Source organism: Solanum dulcamara, chromosome 11, assembly GCF_947179165.1.
Source record: "Solanum dulcamara chromosome 11, daSolDulc1.2, whole genome shotgun sequence".
Taxonomy (NCBI): Eukaryota; Viridiplantae; Streptophyta; class Magnoliopsida; order Solanales; family Solanaceae; genus Solanum; species Solanum dulcamara.
The window spans coordinates 47416616-47434539 of NC_077247.1; the positions used below are offsets into that span (position 1 = coordinate 47416616).

A 17924-nucleotide genomic window follows, 5' to 3' on the forward strand; every position below is an offset into this window, starting at 1 on the left:
AACAATCTACTTTTTGTTGCTCGATCTGAATATCAATGAAAAAGCTAGAGCTCTTTTTTTTTTGTGGTTATTTTTATGTTTTTGTAAACAGGAATGTGGCATGTTGTAATCATTTCTTATATATGTATCTCCTGAAATATTAATTTAGAAATTTCTTTACTTTCTTCATTGTATTACCCTTTTTTTTTTTGGAGGGGGGGGGGGGGGTGTTCAGTTTCTGTTGGATGAATTTGTATTTGTTTGTTCGATCGGAAACGGAAAAGACATGAGGAAAAACTGAATTGGAACCCTGTGGACTGAGGGAGGTTGTTTTGTCCTTCAGTTTCAGCTAAAGTAGCAAATTAACACGTATAGAACAGGGGCTTTAATTTGTCATGCTCTAGTATTTTTTTGACTTCTCATGAAGAATTTGTTTATATGAATGAATAATGTGACAAAACCTAAGCAAACAACTCTGCGTTTTAATTTATGTGAAGGTATCAGGAGTATGAGGTCAAAATATACTTAATTTTGATTAAGTTGGGATATAGATTCTTCAATAGTTTTTAAAATAAAATTTATATATTTTTAAAAACTACATGAAAAATACTATAAATAATCATCGTAAATGATTCGTAATATTTTTCAAAATGGTCGAGAAAATTGTATACAGAAAAAAGAAAAACAATTTAGTTGGCCCTAAATAATAACACCTAACTCACATAAAATGAAAAAGGGAGTAGTTTTTATGGTGTGCACAGATGAGATTAGTAATTGGACTTTAACACAACTATTTATTTGATGAATTAATGTCACAAGTCTTTTTATATTGTTATAAACGTAAGTGAATTGAAACGAATTTCAATTTTTCTTTTTTAATCTTATGACTTAGCTTGATTACAAACATTAGTACAGTTACACTACCATTGGTATTAACTGGAAGCATGTTTCTATGCAAAAATTGATCAGATCGTACTTCTTAGTTCTCCGAAATTTAAGTGTTAGTTATAGGTCAATTACTAGTAGGGGTGTTCAAAACCGAATCGTAATTGATAAGTAAGTCGCAAAATTGGCTTATTGGTATTGGATTATCGTGGTGTTCAAAACCGAATCGTAATTGATAAGCAAGTCGCAAAATTGGCTTATTGGTATTGGATTATCGAATAAACGATTGGTGAACGGATTAAAATTTTATAATTAACGATTTATTGGTGTGGTGGCAAATTATTAAATTTTCTTATCAGATAAACCGTTAACCTGTTAAGAATTACCATATACTTACACTTCTTTTTCAATCTGTAGCCAATTGACATGAGTCTTTTGCTCTGGTTGTGTGCAATTCTGTAAAAATATGAGTCACCAAGTTGAAGCTAATGTATCCTTGACATTTACTTCAGCTCCACATTTTCAATGTCAACTGAATTTCTTTCTCGTTGTCAAATAGTCTACGAACTTCTTATGGATTATCCGATACATCGCCCGATAACCGTTTGATAATTGGTAATATGTTACTGAACCAATCGATATCTTATAGGTTGTCTAGCGGATTAGTAAATTTAAAAAATCGATATCCGATTAGCTAAACCGTTAAGTGAAATTATTCATCCGATCTGCCCGATAAACATACCTAATTACTAGTTATTATATTCATAAAAGAAAGAACTGAATATTACTCGATGCATACACATTTAATACAAATTTGTTTCATCTATTTCCCTTATCGTCTTTGATGTCAATATTCCCTAAGCTCGTTTTTTTTAATACCATAGTTATAAGGAATTTTTTACAGAAATACACGACATATAAAATCATATTTTCTAAAAATTCATACCATTTCATAATATTTCAATAATCTCTTATTTTATATTTCTCTCACCAACCTCTTGATACACGACCCTTCATGTTCCTCTAAAATATCTGACATGCTAAATTTACTCCTAAACTAGAGGCTATATTCCCACGTCTGTTTTACAACTTCCTTTTCAAATTTTATTCATTATGATCGAAACATAAGAAAATTGAAGAAAATTGTCATTTTCATCTTCATTCCTCCTTTTCAATTTCTTTGGTTGTTGTTGAAGTTCTTTATCTTCTTCGTTCATTTCGGTGCTAATATGGACTCTAATCCATTATTTAGTGTCGGTCTTACACAAATAGGTGATCCTTCTCAAGTCTCTGATAAATGCGAAGTTGTTCATGAAATTGGTGTTCTTTTTTAGTCGAAAAATCTTGTACAAACAGAGGAAGTTTCCCAAAATAAAGAACTTTCTCAAGTTGAAGAAGTTCATCAAGTTCTCCCTCAGAGGCGTGGTTTTTCTTCGTTGAGGTAGGGTTTCGTGAAAAAGATCTAAAAAAAATCATAGCGCTAAAAAAATTCATGATCCATCAACAACAGAAATCGAAGAAACCTGATACAAATAATCAAATTTGATACTAGGAAATTTGAAATCTGAGATGTTGAAAACTTGATACAATTAAACTTGATTCAAAAAAATAAAAACTGCATACAAAGAATCAAACTTGATACAAAGGAAAATAGAAGTATGTAGTTGAACTTGATACAAGGAAATTTGAAGTATAAGTTTTACTTAATACAAGGAAGTCTGAGATGTTTGAAAGTTGATACAATTAAATTTGATTAAAAAAAAAATTGATATAAAGAATCAAATTTGATACAAGGAGAATAGAAGTATGTATGTAACTTGATACAAGGAAAACTGAGAGTTTGAAACTTGATACAATTAAACTTGATTCAAAAAAAAAAACTTCATAAAAAGAATCAAACTTGATACACAGGAAAATAGAAGTATATAGTTGAACTTGATACAAGGAAATCTGAGATGTTTGAAACTTGATATAATTAAATTTTATTCCAAAATTTTTTTTTGATATAAAGAATCAAATTTGATAATTGGAGAATATAAGTATATAGTTTAAATTGATACAAAGAAAACTTTTTGAATTTTTCTTCACGAATGTTTATGGGAATCGAATTCAAATTTTGAAACTGATTTTGAAAAGAATCCGTTACATTGTCATGGAGAGAATTTGAATGACAATTAATTTGTGTGATTTTTGGGATTGAATAATTGATTTCCATTTTTTTTTAAAACTCAATTGACAACTTTTTTTATGTATCAAGTTGTGCCTACCTATATATCCCGAATGGACACTTTTTAAGGGATTTTTGTAAAATTGAAAACGATAGAAACAAATGAAAATTTACTCCTTACAGTATGAAATTCCTAAAAATTGTACTAATTATAAATATTTCGTGTTGTGAACCAAGCCAACTTTATACGGGCCTATTTAATTAGAAGTGCTAAATGAGGCTGATTCAATTGGAATTATTGAGAATTTAAAATGATGGAAAGTTTTATTTGAGGATCCAGACTCAATCATGTGGATGGTTAAAAAGGACTACCAGGGGTTAGAAGTAAGGGTGACAATTTCAGTCCGTTTAAGTAAAATAAATTCATTTAGCTCATATTTATTTAAATGGATCACTTATATTTTTTAAATGGGTAAATATGAATTGACTTATTTCAAAAGCTCATACTAATATGAATAAAGTGGGTAAAATATAAATATCCATGTAAACCCTTAGATCACCCACTTATAATAATAATTTCTAATTGCACTAAAAAAAATTATATATATATTTTTTTAAAAAATAAAATTGGGGTGGGAGGGTGGAGGGTGGGTGGTTTGTTTTTTTGAAAATTTTAAGAAAAAATTTTAAAAATATTTGGCGGGGGGGTGGGGTAAGGGATCTAGGTTAGGGGTGGGTGGGAGGGGGCCGAGAAAAGTTTTTCTTTTTGATTTGTTTTTAAAATGGGGGTGGGGTGAGGGTAGGGGGAGTCCGGGTGGGGTTGGGGTAGGGTGATGGACGGGGGGTGGGCAATTTTTTTTCTTTTTAGATTATTTTAATTTTCTTTAAAAAATTGTGGTAGGGGTCTGAGTGAGGGGTGGGAGGGACGAGGGTTGGGGGTGGACAAAATTTTTTTTAAAAAAATTTGGGTGATGGAGATAGGAAGTGAGCGAAAAATTTGGTTAGTGGGTAAGGTGTGGAGGTGGGGGTTACGGGGTAGAAGAAAAATTAAATTTTATTTTTGTATGAAAAATTGATTGTTTAAAAAATAATAATTTAGGGGTGGGTTGGGGGTTGTATGGTTAGAGCAATAACAATTTTACTTTGATATAATATTTTTTGGGGTTTATGAGATTAAAGTGAGTTAGATGATTTTTATCCAAACCATATTTGACCAAATTCATATTATCCATATTTATATTGGTGAATTTTAATCCAATCCATATTCAATCTATCCAAATCCAATCCAATTCAACCATTTGCGATCCCTATTCAAAAGGAACAAGATTATACGAATTGTGATGCTTAATGTTATCTCTCATCTCTATATCTAATTTTCAGAGACTTTTTCCCATCCTAGCACCCCCCCCCCCCCCTTTGCTAAGTAACTTCTTTTTTTTTATAAAAAAAATATGTATAAAATCTATATATAATATAATCGAGAAACATAGACAAGGTGATATGACATCTCTCTATGACCTCTATTTGTATTTATCTTTTTTCTCCTTTTTTATTTTTTTTTCTTATTTCAATTAATTATAGTATTGTAAAAGTAAATTACTTAATTTATTACAAATAAATATTTTATTAATGGAGGGACATTTAAAACAAAGACTCTTCACATGACCATTTAGAAGAAGTAATTATTCATAACTTGCATATCTTTAATTTCTACTCTTAATAAATTTATTTATTTTTTTCTCTTTTTTTTCTTTCTTCTAATCATAAAATGATAATATTTTAAGAATTTATATTTTATTATTTAATGTATTTACAAGAAGTAATTACCCATGATTTACACCTCTTTAATTTTTACTTTTAACAATATTCATAACCCCCATATTTTTCATGTCCATAACCTCCAAACTTAAATTTGTAAGTTTATGGTGTCTTGTGGTATTCCTCTATTTACCTGTATATATATATTCATATTTAGTTTTATGAACATTCACATTCAAGACCATCATTTCTCCTCTTCATCATATTGATTTGTGAATGAAGTAACATGTAACAAAAAAGAAGTATATGAAGGTAAGAAATGTTTTATTTTCAAGTCTTTCTTTTCGTTTTCTCTATTTTGCCTATATAAATTCATATTTAGTTTCATGGAGATTCACATTCAAGATTATCTTTTCTTTTATTCAATATATTGGTTTGTGATTTGACTCACATATAACAAAGAAGAAGTACATGAAGGTAAGAAATATTTCATTCTCAAGTCTTTCTTTTTATCTTTATACTTACATGCTTGCTTACATAATTTATTTATTATCATCCTCCAAGAAAGTATGATAGTGATTGTTTTCTCTAACAATCAGTTTGCAGTTGACACTAACATTATAATCATCTACTGTAGTTTGATTACAATAATTGTTAGATTTGAAGATATGGTTATTTTTTATTGTTAGTAAAATTTAAAATATAATTTGTAGATATATTGTATAATTTAGATTTCTTTCTTTTGATATGATTATGTTTTAATTGGTATAATATTTTATTTATTCATAATTACGTTAAAAAAATTTATTCAATTTGTAGCATATTGTCATGACCCAATTTAAGACCGTGACCGGCGCTAAGGGGGGAGAATACCAAAGCAAGCCTTGATGGAACTCTATAGAAAATCGGGCAGAGTTTTCTCAGTTTTTGGGCCTATCTAATTTTTTCCTGTCTCAAAAATCAGCCACACAATCAAATAACATCTCCAAATCAAGACATAATATCTATTATCAATCTATTCGCCACACAATAATACTAATTCATCTCCAAAAATGAAAAGAAAGTTTAAAACTAGTCACACGTCTATAATAATGAAAGAATACACATGAAAAAAATAAATTGAAAATAATATCGCTTTGCTTGACCTGATCGTTGTGCCAAGGGCTCTCCTGCATGAGAAAGATATATATGATAATAAACTTTATTATTTTTCTTCATTTTTTTGTCTTTTGTTCGCGGAGAGAAAAGAATTTTCCATGAGATGGGAAATGAAAACTATTTTTGCCACACGAAGTTTGTGAATAAGTGATTGTCTGATAATGAGCAAGGAAAGAAAAAGGCTAGCTAGCCTCTTTCCAGGCGATGGCTGCTAAAGCAAGCTAAGATTTACACGGTCCTGAGGAAGCCAAAAGACCCTCTCACTTCGCTCAAATAAAGGAATGACTATGGAGCAACTCTAAGAGTTCAAAAAAGGTCCATAAAAATGAATAACTTGATGTCGCGCGAACAATGTGGGCTCACCAAGGATTTGCCAACTTGCTAGCTTTAGTTAACAAATTCTTCGCCAATGTCACCTGTGCTCTCTATAAAAAAATTAGCGGGGAGTGAGACACTAGCTTAGTAAGTAATAACACTTAACCACAACTATTTTAATGAGGGACAAGTCAAAAAATATGCTAGTATGATAATAAATGCCAGTATGCTAGTATGAGATAAATGCTAGTATGCTAATATGAAATAAATGCCTTTTCAGAGAAAATGATGACAATACTCAATCTTATTCTCCTCCTGTAGTAAGATCAACGTAAATATCTAGTAATAAATTCAATAAAACACTTTCATAGCAAATCTTATACTTGGGAGGTTTTCAAGAATGAATCATGTAATGGGTGTGACCCCTCATAAAGGAGTCAAATATTCATATTAGTAGATCCCTTCTCAAGGGATATTGATAACGATATGCTAGTTCTATCTTCCCACTAGCAAGATCTATATCGATAATCTGTAAATACAAGGTGCACCATGTCTAACGAATCCGCTATTAGCTACGGGATCAATCAAGGTCTATTCCCATTTATACTTTTTCCTTATAAACAATAGAAGCATTTCCAAAATAGTACAAGGCATTTAAGTTCTGATCGATCCATATTATATAAAACTTTAACGAAAAACACATGTCAAAATACTATCTCCCAAGCAAATGTTAAATTCTTTCGATAACGGTAATCATATCTAAATTATCAATAGAACATGTCTTATAAAAGCGAGTTTATCTCAAATAACTATTTTGGTATCATATCAAGTAAAAGACTTGTCCCACATGCAAATTCAAAACATTCGGTAACACATTCACTTTATAAACCGTGTATAAATCATGAAAGTTATAAAACACAAATTGTGGTAAGATTACTACTCACAATACTCGTGTCGAATTACCAAGCTTGTCACCTCAAGCAATCCGTAGGACTTCCTTCGATCAATCTATAATCATATCACAATATTCTCGTGTTACTTCCTTTGTTTAGTCTATTTCATACTAAATTTAGAGTACCCAATCCTCGTTAGACTTTCTGTTGCCCTTTAAGTTAATGGATTATATATATCCAGGCCTTGAATAGTTTAATCAGTGCAAAAATCTCATAATTTAGGCTAATTTACCCATCTTATTCATCTAATTCGATAATCCAAAGCTATCCTTATTGTCCAGTTACTCGTCTCTTGTCACTAAATTTCAACACCCAAAGTAAATTACCTAGACTAAGAGTTTTGGCAAGGCCGTAGATGAACATTAGAACAAAGATTTATATTAAATCTTAGAATTTAACAATTTCTCTATTCTCTTTAATTTTTATTTTCTTAAAACCTCCACCTCAATTCTATAGCCATTGAATCAACAAATTGAAGCTATAACTAAATTTTGATACTTACCTTCTTCTGCTTCTCTCCTTAGTTTCAAATCAAAGCTTTTAAAAAAATTTCCTTTCTTCTTTGGTAAAGAAACAGAGACGGCAGCTTGAATTTTATTTTATTTTTCTTCCCATGCGTATTTGGCCAGCGGTTTTTTTTTTTTTTGAAAGGTTCAGAAGCCAGCTGAACCCTTATTACGTGTAATAGGCTCAAGCCCATTCTCTTCTTTCTTTTTTTTTTTCTTTAAAAATTCTAAAGACCTATTTGTTATTATTTAGTTATAGGTTATTACACATATGATGAAGAGTTTGACATAGCTAGCGAATAAAATATGATGACAGATTTACTTGCAAAGAAAGATGGTAAAGAAAAACTTTTTTTGAAGCATAATTAAAAATTATTTTTGCTAGATATTTTTTTTATATTGACTTATATTTGTAACTTAGCTATTTTTGCTAGAACTTTTTTAACTTTGATTTGTATTAATAACTTAGATAGATGTATTGAAAATACTACTATTTGATCTTTTACTATTCTACTTATTTTTTTGCTATGAAGCACAATTAATATAATTATTCCATTTCAAACAAAAGAATTGTAATGATTAGGAGTTTCATTTTTATTATGCTCGCAACAAAATAATTATAAATAAATATTAATTCTATGATTCATTTTTTTGAAATGTATTTATAAATTTTTTTATTATCATTTTTAATTTCTTTGTCAATGTAACAGTGTAAGTTATTTATATTATGTCTTAATAATATAACTAAAAAAATCTATCATCTATATATTATATAATTGAAGTTTTTGAAATAATAAGGTGATACATCTCTTATAGCCACTGATCATTTTTTTTTGTTCATTTTTAATCCTCTCCCTCCCTCCCCACCTATTTTCACATTCATTAATTTATTATTACAAATAAAATCAATGCATAATTAATAATATATTTAGTGACTCATATCTTTTCATATTACTTGTAACTTCCACTCTTAAATATTTTCTTATAACTTTGTATGCTTTATTTTCATAGTATTTAAAAATATTTAATTAATGTTTAAAAAATTATTATAAACGAATGTAATAATAAAGACACGGTGAAAAAAATTAATTTTTTTATGAAATCAGAATTTGTATATAGAATTAAGTATTCTTACAAAAGATAAAGACAATTAAAATATAAATATAACTTGACGTAGAATAGTATATTGTTATTTCAAATTATGACATCTTATTTCATTTACTTTACCACAATAAATACTTTGTTTTACTATATACATATGAATAGTTTGCTCTTAAAAAGATGCGAAAAAAATTCTATTTTGTATATTGAAAAAAGACAAAAAAATATATCATGTCGCAGATAAAGAGAATTATCAATATTATTTTATACCGACACTAATCTAAATATAAATGTTATATACTATTTAATTAAACTAAAAAAGTATTCATTTAAGAATTATTTTATAATAATAATAATAATATAGCCGCGCGGACAATTTTATTAGTATTTTTAATAGGTATGAATAATAGGGGCAGAATTATATAACATTGATGTCAACATGGAAAATTTTGTTAATGACGTTATTCCCTCCAAATATATCGGTGACAAGATATGTTAACTAAGCAATCCTGCTAGCCTTTTCTAATTATTTTATTTTTTAAAATAATGAGTACTTGTGTGTTTTTCCATAGAAGTTTGGTTCTCCATTAAAATAGAAAGGAGACATTTAGGCCTTATTTATTTTCATTAATATTTAGATGTCATAATTTGAATGTATATTTAAATGATTAAAATATTATCTCTAAATTTGAATATTAAATGATTAACACTCTTTATTTTTCAGTATCTGAATATACATAATATGCAAATAGAATTCATCTTTAAATGGGTATCCTCCAGCAAAAACCTTATAAAACATATTCTTTAGCTATCCAATTTTTCTTGATTTGAAAAAAAAAATAGTACATATTTTATCCATATAAAAAAATGTTGCTTTAATTTATAAGAACGACACATGTTATTTTAAAATAAAATAAAAAAGACAAAAAGACATGCCACGAATAACAAAAATAGATTTGTATCATCTGATCATATAAAGAACTTCTGTTTCAAACAAATTATTACCGACTTCAGCTGACGAGCTTTGACATGTCACCTTCGAAAAGTTAGCTCGTCATGCTTGCTTCATTAAATTTGGATTCTAAGTATTATTGTAATTGATATGCCAAAAATGTAGGTTAAGGGTAAACTATAAAAATATCAATACAAAATTATTTCTGTTATAAAATGATGCAGTCTTAAAAACTTTTTTGTTGTTGATTTTAGGAATTTCGAGTAAATTAAGATTATTTTATCATGTTTATCATTGGTGAGTAATGAATTTCCTTTTCGCTAACATGTTAGTAAACTTCTTAACACGTCTTATTTTATTTAACCCTTGAATTTTTGGTTTGAAAAATCAATATTTGTTGGCTATTGCATTATACCTAAAACTTTTAAAAATCTAACAAGGGCAACTTATAATTTATGTTAGCTTATTATTGTCACGATCCAAATTCTTCGTAAGTGACATTCACATCAATATCTGGTGGGAGAACTAATTACAAATTCAATATCTAACCCATCACAATTATTTTAAGAAGAAATTTTATCATATAAGGTACTAAGAAAACATTTCTTGAATAATTAAAGACCAAGTCCCCATAAACATAGTTATTGTCAAAAGGCGCGAAATTAACTTCCTAGAACCTGAAATTTATTTTACCAAAACTCTAACTAAGTCTAGAAATAAGGGGATGCAACCCAAATAAGAAAATATAATCAAATCTAAAATGTCTGTGTCCAAAAAGATGGACCAAAAACTAAGAGGAATCCACGACAGGCTGAACAAAGTAGCTCACCCTTAAATTCAAGTAGTGAAAGTCTCACAGTTGAGGTCTCTTAGCAGCTGTTTGAATATGCCTTGTACTAAAAAATGAAAGAGCAAGTGCAGAATCAGTACACAAGCACAGTGTACTGGTAGAATCACACGGCTAGTTTCAGTTATACAATTATTAGCACACCCGGACTCCCAGCCCATACTTTAAATTTAATATACACAATGAGCGTGATCAATCTGTCACGATCCAAATTCGGGTGTGATGACACTCATCTCAACCCACGAGACAAGTCAGCCTAAAACTCAACAGAAAATAAATGCGGAAGTAATTGAAATAAAGCAAGGTTTAACTTAGTCAAAAATAAATAAATAATCTCAAAATCCCCCAAGACTGGTTGTCACGTGTACAAGCCACTAATACATTACCGAAGTACGAAAGAAAATACAGTCACAATGTCTTTGTCTCTAGAATAGGACTAAAACATAATAAAAGAGTAAGAGGTATCCGCTAGATGGATGTAATAGCTAACTCAACACTCGAAATGATAGCATCAGATATGTTAGAAAATACTAAAAGATCAAGCAGGTCCGTACTCATAACCTACACAAGTGTAGAAGCAAGGGGTGGGTACCAAACAACACGGTACTCAGCAAGTGGATAACTAAAACTAAGCAAAGCTCAATAGATACAAGTACTCCTGTTATCCCAACCGAACCTCCTTAACTACAACCCGCATAAAACCAATTCAACTTTACACTCTACACAATAATAATAATACAATGCACGAATACTCATCAGTAGTCTCATCAAGTGAATCATATCAAGTCAAATTCAACATATCCAGAGCAATAAGTGGTAAACACGAATTCACAAATATCAACAAAATGCGATGCAATGCAATGAGATGATGCATGCCTGTCCTATCGGTATACATCCGCTGAATTACAGTCTGTAACCCATGGGAGACATTTCTGTCCATGTTACCTACCATGGAGCGTGTGGCCCGTCCCCTCAATATACATATCCTGCCACGGAGCGTGTGATCCGACTCCTTTATTTTATAATACCTTCCACGGAGCGTGTGACCCGACCCCTTTGTTTCATATTATTTTCAGTTTCAGCACAATATGTTAGAATCAATGCAATCAATTCATGTTCATATGATTCACGATAATAACATGATGACAACAATAATTTTTCCTATCTCATATCAACATAGTCATTTCACATGTCCAAAATAAATTCATAATCTCATCACATCAATTCCACCAATACATGTCATTAGATCGCCATTTTATACCGCTCATTTCCATTTTTAAGGCCAATCATACAATCAATAACCCAATCTAATTCTCATTACTCCCAGTCACATAACAAGGAAATACAAGTATCTACAAGCTTAAATTGAGGTTTAGAAATTCACTTGCCTCAATTAACTAAGCAATCACTCTGAGACTTGAGCCTTCCCTTTTCGTATAGTATTCGAAATACCACAATCTAATCAAATAAATAATCACAATAAAATTTCAAAGCTAACAAAACTCATATTATTATATGTCTAGCCTAGACCCAAAAATTCATCCAAGTTTATAATCAAGTTTCAAATCTTGTTGCCAAATAATATGTCAACTGTAATGACCCATTAGGTCATTTTGAGAACTAGAGCTTTTATTTCATAAAAGACTCATCTCGTAAATTTTTAATGGGTATTTGGACTAGTCGATAACTACAGTTATTTAGTTGAGGGGCAAGTTTAGATAATTAATTTAATTAGTGGACTAAATTGATAATTTAGTTAATATGTTATACCACTTATCCATATTTATTAAAATAAGTTGTGGAATTTAACTATTATTTATTTATTGGTTCATAATTAATTACCCTAATTTATAAAAAAAAAGAAACGAAGGAAGAGACAGAAATATAAAAAAGAGAAGAGAACGTCGACTGCATCAGGTACCTATGCCTTAAATCTATATTATATGTATATGGTAGAGGTCACTTTAGTGTAAATAGTACTACAGTGCCATACATTAGAAAGAAGGAAAAATTAATTCAGCAAGTAGTTGTTATTTTGTTTTATTGCTGTTTATACAATTAATTATTTTAATAGTTAAAAGGAAGGCAATTGAAAATTTCAAAGGTAAGCATTGTGAGGAAATTATTAACTATTCGTTAGAGGTTATATATTATTATATATATGATGTAATTGCAGGAGGCATAATGTTGGGTTCTTAATTAAAGTATAATGTTGGTTTCTTATACAGTAACATCACGGCCAATGGTAAAATGTGGCTTCGATCTTTATTTCCACGTAATTATTGCATGATAATTTAAGTTTTGATGTATTGAGATAGACAATTAAATATTAGGTGTATGGTATTATCTAAATACCATTAGAGTTATGATATTGGAGGAATTAAGACTTAACCCTACGCTTGAGTTTTAGGGAACTGATTTTAGAGTTGGGTTTGTCGTGGGGTCTAGGTAAAACATATAAATAATATTGGTGTCTATGGACTAGTTTACTTATAAATATTATATATTTGATAGATTAGAAACGGTCCGAGGCATTGAAGAAAGGAAAGACATTGGTGGATTAACTTGCTTTACTTCGGATATTCGATTGAGGTAGGTTATGGTTTTTTTATTCTATATCATAGATGGACTCTTAATAGTGATTGATATTCATTGAGTAATGTGCGAAGTTTACTACGCATTTAATTGTTGTGGTTTGGATTGTTGATATGTTGTTATGATTGATCTGAAATCCCGAGGCCATGAAATCCATAATCTTGAACTTGCCCTATCAAAAATGGTGTCTTGAATATAGAAGGCTTGATGAAATATTATTAATGAAGTGGAATGTAATAATAAAGAATGACAAAGTAATTATATCTGGATCGGGTGTCACGTTCTGACATGGTATATTTGAATCGGATGTCACGTTCCGACAAGGTATATTTGGATCAGATGTCACATTCCGACACGATATTATTGGATCGGGTGTCACGTTCCCGCATGGTAATATTAAAGAAAAACAAATTAAAATGACTTAATACTACCCAATCTCCAAAACTCATTTTTTTCAAAAGAGTGTGATGTGGAGGCTTGAGTCCTCATGTGTGATCATGATGTTGTTGACTGGTTATGTAATTGTTCATTGGTTGCCACCTGTTAAGTGTTGTCGTTGATTTCTCACTATTACTTTATGTATATTGATTTCTATTTTGAGTCGGCCGATGATACCTACTCAGTACATGTTGTCCTGTATTGACCCCTCCTTGTATCTTTCTTTGTTTTATTTTGTGGAGTGCAGCGAATCTTCCATCTACTTTGACTCGACCTCAACTCTAGTCCGTCTCGAGTTCATTAGATTTCAGGGTGAGCTATCCTTCTAGCTCGTGATGGATTCTCTTGGTGATGGCATAATGTCCTTAGTTTTCGGACACATTTTGTTATTTAATTATTCTATTGTTTGATATTTCCAGACTTAGTTTTAGAATTTAGATGTCCTTCATGTGATGACTTTCAGATTTTGGGGAATGTCAAGTAATAGATTTTAATGACTTTTGTTATTTCTAACTTTAATAAGAGTGAGCTTCCGCATTATTATCATGATTTATAAGTTGAATCGTTAACGTAAGTTGGGGTTTGTATCATTGGTCCTCCCACCTAGGAGGTTAAGTGTGGGTGTCACTTACGGCCCATTGTGGGTTGTGACATCAACTCTCATATTTTCTAAATTTCAAGCCTAGGGTTAAATTTTAATTTCTTCAATATCATAATTTTAATGGTATTCATATAATACAATACACCTAATATTTAATTAGCTATACAAATATATCAAAACTTGAATTATAATTTGATGAAATAACTTAAATCAAAACTAAGTTAACCCTGAGAATGTGTAGAATTAAGACCACGAAAAGAAAAATATGTAAAAATTTGCCAATTTACAATTTATCCGCCATCCTCCCATCACTGGCTTATTATTTCCCTAATCGTTACTCCATTATTGATTAACAAATTTGTCTTAATTTTCTTTGTTTATCAAACTAAAAAAAATCTTATAATTATATTATCATATATGGAGTACTCGATGTGTACCTACAGAAGAGTTGAATTTTGTTGAAATTTTCTTACATTAAACCACTGTCTTCTCTTCTTGCTCATGTGCCGTCGTTGCACTTGTGGGTTTCTGATGTTCTCTCTTATTTATTTTATTTTTCAAACTAATTATGTACTAAAAGTGACAAACCCTACTAACCTATTTTATTAAATATAAGAAAAGTGGTATAAGTATTAAATAAATTAACACTTTAGCCCATCAATTAAATTAATTATTTAAAATCACCCATCAATTAATTAACTGAAGTTATCGAATAGTCCAAAATTCTCAATTTAAATATACGAAAGAAATATTTTATGAAAGAAGGAGGACTCGTACTCGAAATGACCTAACCGGGCATTTCACAATCATAGTACAAAAATCAATTTGATTCTCTCATGGAACCCGCTCGACCCGTTAATGTAACTGCGTAGAACCGATCTCAAACATAGTTAACGTACCAGTGTGGTACCCGATTCAACCAGGAAATCACGACAATCACAACCAAAATGAAATAAACAACCACACTTGTATGACCAAGTAAACACATTCATTGCAAGAAATTGACCACAATTATCATTTCATGAACTCATGTTCTTTATCTTCCCTAATCATATATCATGCATTACTAATGAAGTAATTAACAAACACATATAACATAAGTGGGAAAAACACAGCCATCACCAACCTTGAACTAAGCCTGAATGCTCTAAAGAATCTGAACTTTTCCCTTTTGTGATGCCTTGACTTGTTCTTGGTCTAAAATAAATACAAAATACAAAAATCAACAATCAATGCGTAAAATATCCGTATTATACTCAAATCTTAATCCTTGGTCAATTTTATGATTATCCCACCCAACTAGGACTTTTTCCACCATTAATACAGGTCAAGAACCTTCCCCTAAAACCTCCTATAGACTAGGTTGGGGTCTTATCCATTTGTAGATGGAGCTTCGAATAATCATCGAAGATTCTAAGGTCCAAGAATTGAATTACAAGTTAGGGGAGTAACTGACTTACCTTTACCAAAAAAATTGGTGGAAAATTGAAGTAAATAGCTCTAAATTGCCTTTCTCTCCCAATAACGAAGTTGCATAAATAAGAGTGGTTTTAAGATTTATCTATATTAAACTGCGATTGGCCCGCTATAGCGGTCACCAACCCGCTACAGCGGCCCTGCCATAACGGATAATTAGCGGGATTTCATTCGCTATGACGGCTTGCACGGAGACAGAAACTCAAAATTTCTCTCTCAATCCTCCATTCACAACACATCCTCAAAACTTGATGTTCTAAAACAATCATTTCACGCCAAGTTCGATATCGTGAGTTCTACTCACCCAAATTTACTTCTGAAGTCCAATGGATTTCTTAACATCTTAAATACTAGAGAATACAATCCACATTGAGACATTAACCCCAATCCTTTCCCTGATTTCCCTAAAAACTCACGTCATTTAATTTCTGTCTGAGACCGACCTAACCTGAAATTTTTAAACTACTACACAAAAAATTTCTGACCCAAAATTTTCACTATTGACTTTCCTATAACGACCGAAAGGATCGTCACAATTATAATATTTAGTTAATTATTTTTCTGATATGTACATGCATGACCTAAAAAGAAATATATAATCTACTGATTATACAATGGCAGCGCAAAACGACATACATATCTTATTGAACTGAAATAACAGTTATAGTGATCGTATATATAATATGTAATTTACGGCATCTACTTACGCATAGACAAAATATTCTATTATTGAAAAATATTAAATCGACAAAACCTTATTATTAACCCCTCAACTACAATATGCAAAATACAATTCAATATTTATAAATTGATTGGTTTTCCCCCACAAAATCCCTTAAAAACATTTTTGGATCTCCTTATTTCTTGAATGGAGTAAAAATAAAAAATAAACAGAGCAAGTAATGTCTTTAAATTATGTTAAATTGAACCAAAGTGACCACCGTTAATAGTTTAATCTAAAAATTTCCCTGCTATTAATAATTTGATCCAACTATATATATATATATATATATATTACCTTAATTGAATCAAAAATGTCTTTTTTCTAATAAATACATTATTTCTTTTTAAAAAGGGAGCATATTATGAACTAATTCAAGCAGGTTATCACTATTCTAGCGGGTTTAAAAAAAAATAATTCCACACTTATTTATAAGATTTGTCCATTAAAAATACACAGCATAATTTTATATGTTAGATATCTCCAGGTTATGTAGCAGTAAGAATATATAGTTTAATTATACTACTATATATATAACTACATTAAGATATCAACATGTGAACTGCATACTGAAAATATAGAACATACAAATTATATAGCTGTCGATTATTTTATTGTTATTTTTATATTACATAGATATGAATTCGTGTAATATTTTTTAAAATAAAATTTTTGACTGACATTCTAATTGATTTTCCTCTAAAATAATGGTTGCTATGTCAAATGAAGGAAATCTGCCCCACCTGTCACAGTCTAAAAGAAGAAAGTATTGAGAAAAGGAAACAAAAATTGAGTGTAGCCATAATTTTTTTATTTTAGTCTATTAAAAAAAGTACAAATTTTATGTATATTAAAAAATGTTGCTTTAATTTGTAAGAACAGTACGTGTCATATTTCAAAAATAAAAAAAGACAAAAAGACATGCAGTTAATTACAAAATTAAATCTTTATCATTTGACTAGATAAATTTTTTTTATTTCAAATAAGTTATTGCCGACGAGCAGCTGACGAGCTTTGACGTGTCACCTTTCTTATTTTTAAATCAATAATATTCAATGTATCTCACAAATATACTAATAAATCATTGTTACTAAAGATTATGTTGTAATTAGACTAATAAATTTCCTTTTTAGTGATTCACTTACCTTTGAATATTGTTGTTTGTTTATGATTAATGAAAACATTTTTGGCAAGTAAACGTAGGGACCTTAAGTAAATTCTCATGTAACTATTTTAAGAAGTACCATTAGTTAATCATTAAATAATTATTTTTCCAATATGAATTTTTGGATAACTATTTTAAAAGGCTATTTGCATCATCATATTTGATTTCTATGTACTATTGTAATTGATTTGCAAAAAATTAGCTAAATGTAATTAAACTCCAAACATAATAATACATAATTGTTTCTGTTAACTAAATTATGCTGTCTTAAAGAATATTTTTACTGTGACTTTTTGGAATTCCGACT

At 29.8% G+C, this 17924-nt stretch overlaps 1 long non-coding RNA gene across 1 annotated transcript; it reads right to left on the reverse strand.

The window, feature by feature from the left end:
• Positions 1–5929: 5929 nt before the first annotated feature.
• LOC129872108 (uncharacterized) lies at positions 5930–7827 on the reverse strand. The gene is made up of 3 exons (XR_008762419.1): positions 7718–7827; positions 7207–7270; positions 5930–6372 (listed from the first exon to the last, which is right to left on the reverse strand). It is a non-coding gene; the product is annotated as an uncharacterized LOC129872108 (long non-coding RNA).
• Positions 7828–17924: the final 10097 nt, after the last annotated feature.